The 3217-nt window shown below is 46.4% G+C and overlaps 1 protein-coding gene across 5 annotated transcripts in view; it reads right to left on the minus strand.

Moving 5' to 3' along the window:
- The window catches only part of WDR31 (WD repeat domain 31), a 24876-nt gene extending 22412 nt beyond the window's left edge, over positions 1–2464 (minus strand). For 4 of the 5 annotated variants that reach the window (XM_029201827.1, XM_029201825.1, XM_029201823.1 and 1 more), the window contains exon 1: positions 1748–2458. The gene's annotated coding sequence lies outside the window, so the exon portion shown is untranslated. Of the gene's footprint in view, positions 1–1747 lie in introns of all 5 variants that reach the window. The other variant, XM_029201824.1, reaches the window with a different exon arrangement.
- Positions 2465–3217: the final 753 nt, after the last annotated feature.

Genomic DNA, 3217 nt, shown 5'->3' on the forward strand with positions numbered 1-3217 from the left:
CTACTGAGGCTGTGCTCTAGAGTCTGTGAACCACAACTACTGAAGCCCGCGTGCCGAAAGCAGAGAGCCTGTGCTCCGCAACAAGAGACGCCCCCGCAATGAGAAGCCCGCACACCGCAACAAAGAGTAGCCCCCGCTCTCTGCAACTAGAGAAAGCCCCGCACGCACAGCAACAAAGACCCAATGCAGCCAAAAATAAATACATAAATTTATTTAAAAAAAAGAATTCAAATAAATTCTAATCATTGTTTGATAGCATGGCTTATTCTCATAATTTAGAGCAGCATAAAGTAGTCAGAATAATATTTAATTAGGTGCATTAGCCTTGAAATGAGGCCTAGGTTTGAATTACAGTTATACTGCGGCCTAGGGCAAGTTGCTGGACCTCTCTAAGTCTCAGTTTCCTATGTGTAAAATGGGATAATAACTATCATTGGGCTTCTGTGAAGATTAAAAATAGCACTTAAAATGTGCCAAGGACTCTGTAAGCGCTTTATATTTAACTCATTTAATCTATTCCACGAGCCTCTTAGATACATGTTGTTACTATCCTCATTTTGCAGATGAGAAAAGTCAGGTACAGAGACGTTAGGTAACTTGCCCAAGTTTACAAATAAGTTGCAAAGAAGCGCCGGAGCTGAAACCTGAATCCAGGCATTCAGACTCCAGAGGCTTTGCTCCCTACCAGCATACTACACTGCATCTCTGCAAAAGCTAGTGCATTCTAAACTCTTGGTTCAACCTGGCAAACTGTTAGGAACAAATGATGACTACTAGCATGATTACTAGATTAACAGTGATAGCAATGCTGAAAGCAGCAATTTCACTCTTATTAATTCTACTCTTAATACACATATATTAAATTTACATTACAAATATACACAGAGAACATATGCAAGTGGAAATGAGTCTGGAGGATATTAAACTGAAGCCAATGATGTCTCCTGACCAGAGTGACTGATCACTCTAAGGCTAAGAGTTCATTATGTTCGATCTTATGTAGCAAAAGGCAATTTAAAGCCTTGAGAACAAAATATATGTACTTGAATAATGTCCATGTTGTAATTTATTATGAGCAGACTAAGAAATGAAAATACTGTTCAGTTACCTGCCATGGTTTATATTGTGAACATGCACTATACTTGAGAGGAGGGATAATGTCTTGTTCGTTTTTTGTATTTGCACTTTAAGCATAGCCTGGGAAAACAGATGCAAGGCAAATATCTCTTGAATGAATGAATGAATGAATGAAATACTAAGGTGGGACAGTCTGCTTGGCAAGAAGCTTTTTAAGGATCCAACAACATGAAGCCCTTTACAACTCTCCAACAACAGATCCTTCAGGCGGTTACCCTGCCCTGTCCCAGATATCAGGCCTGGAAAGGCTACAGAGGACTTGGGAAACCCTGCAATTCAATATGGCTCTCAATGTCCTTGTTGGTTCCAAGGTGGAATCAGGCCTAAATCTCTAAATCTGAATCCCAGGACCCATTTCTGCCCCAATTTGCTTTTCAAAGGCTTTGAGATACTCAGTGGTCACTATTTTTTTTTTTTGGCCGCACCGCGCCTCATGCGGGATCTTAGTTCCCCGACGAGGGATCCAACCCGTGCCTCCTGCAGTGGAAGCTCGGAGTCAACCACTGGACCACCAGGGAAGTCCCTCAGTGGTCACTCTAAACATAACTCTTAGAACACTCTTTTAACTCTCCAGTACAACATTCCTTGATATATTCCAGAATATACCCACCTGTCATTTTCCATGAAGAAACTGGGACTCAGAGTCATGAGTTGCTAAAGGTCACACAGGTGCGAAGATGGGGTACTGGACCTTATTCAGCTGGACTCCTGGTCCACTGTTCATGTAAATGATGATTTCATATCCCCCTCCCTCTCCCCACATCTCCCTCTGCACACATCTAAACTACACTCTGGAAGACCAAGGAATCTAAACCAAAGCTCAAACAGAAACAAAACCAGAAGCAAGTGGGAAACGGTCTGATTTGACCCACTAATGGTACAGAGGTTCAGAGAATAACAGCGTCTTGCCCAAAGTCAGTCAGGGAATCAGTACTAGGTCAGAACTCCCAAGGTTGCCCCAAGTTTTGGGGACAACCTGTGCGCAGTTTTTCCTTTCTGGCTGTTCAGATCACAAATGCCCCGCGCCCTCTCTAAGCGTATGGCCAAAGCTTATTTTTGATGGGGGTCGGGGGTAGGAGTGGGTGGAGGGGTGTTTGCCCAAGACTGGATGTAACGCCACCCAACGCAAGGCCAGACCTGGGAACCCCCTCCCCTCTTCGGTCAGGCAAGAGGCTTCGGCTCAGAGAGAGCGACGGCTCCCATCTCCCCTCCCGCCAGCTGCGCCTTTTCCTCCCGCCTCGGGCTCCATACCCTCCGGCCGGCCGGTCGGGCTGGAAGCTGAGGCCGACGGAGGACGCCGAGCCGGAGGGCATCCGCAGCCTCCAAGGTCCACAGCCTGCCGCGCCTCCGTCCTTAGCAACAAGGCGCGCGTCGCTAGGGCTGGAGTTCCAGCGAAAACCCTCCGGGCGCCCTCGCCGGCCACCGAATCGCCGTTCCTCTCGCCTGACGTCTGCCGGGGTCGAGCCGAGAGCGCCCCGCCCTGCCTTCTTACTGCAACAGTGCGTGGACGAGGTTCTAGAGAATAGGATCGACGTGCCCAAGACCGCGCTGCCAGAGAATCTATATAATCCAAGGAAAGAGGATATCACTGTAATAGCCACGGAGAAAGCACTTAATAAATGTCCTCTTTTAACTTATTCTTCATCCAGATAGAGATGTTGCTTTATTTCTTTGGCGTTTTCCCTGATACCACCCAGGCAGAGATCCCTCTTTGTACACTTCCCCGGGTCTCCCACTTCCCTATTCCGTTCATTCTTTCGTTCATCAAATCTTTATAGCCCATCGCCATAGCAAAGAGACCCCCGCAGTACTTCTTGAGGTCCAATGGGAAGACAGTTCCGGAAACTGACAGCAGCTACAAGACAAAGTTTTTGTAGTTGCGGTCGAATTGCTTCTAGACTAGAGTCTATTCATCTCTGTATTCCTAGTACAGAGAACAGGGTTTGCTAAGGCTTGTTGAATGTTTGTCGAATGAATGAACAAATGAATAAATGAATGAATGAATGGCAAGGACCTTAGCCAACATTTCTTTCACACCCTAATAGGTGCCTCCTGCAGTGTTGATCTCCCAGCAGAACTG

Source organism: Monodon monoceros, unplaced genomic scaffold, assembly GCF_005190385.1.
Source record: "Monodon monoceros isolate NGI ecotype Baffin Bay Population unplaced genomic scaffold, NGI_Narwhal_1 Super_Scaffold_5, whole genome shotgun sequence".
Taxonomy (NCBI): Eukaryota; Metazoa; Chordata; class Mammalia; order Artiodactyla; family Monodontidae; genus Monodon; species Monodon monoceros.